The sequence below is a fragment of the Hibiscus syriacus genome, unplaced genomic scaffold (genome assembly GCF_006381635.1).
Source record: "Hibiscus syriacus cultivar Baekdansim isolate YM2019G1 unplaced genomic scaffold, ASM638163v2 tig00111917_pilon, whole genome shotgun sequence".
Taxonomy (NCBI): Eukaryota; Viridiplantae; Streptophyta; class Magnoliopsida; order Malvales; family Malvaceae; genus Hibiscus; species Hibiscus syriacus.
In genome coordinates this window covers 1,184,983-1,185,343 of record NW_024063213.1, presented here as the reverse complement: position 1 = coordinate 1,185,343, position 361 = coordinate 1,184,983, and positions in this window count along the sequence as shown.

The following is a 361-nucleotide window of genomic DNA, read 5'->3' as shown; positions in this document are numbered from 1 at the left end:
TACCTTTCCTTTTCTTCTTCGCCCACTGGATTTTTCTTTTTTTACAGTACAGGAAGATATCGACAAGGCAGCGAGTGGTTGATTGATTTCACAGAGAATAACAGAGCATAACAGAAAAAAAAAATTACCCTTTGCTTTGTGTCAATGTTTGGCTGGGCTATTGTAGTCGGATTAATTGGTCTTTTTAAGTTGGCCCAGTAACTATAGGTGGGTTGTTGATTAATAGTTGGGCATATGAAAATCGTTAGTTAAAAGGTAGTTAATGGTACAAAATAGATATATTTTTATCCTAAAATGAAATATTAAGGGTCAAAATGTTTCAAAAAATAAGGATTAAAGTGACTATTCAGTCAAATATTAA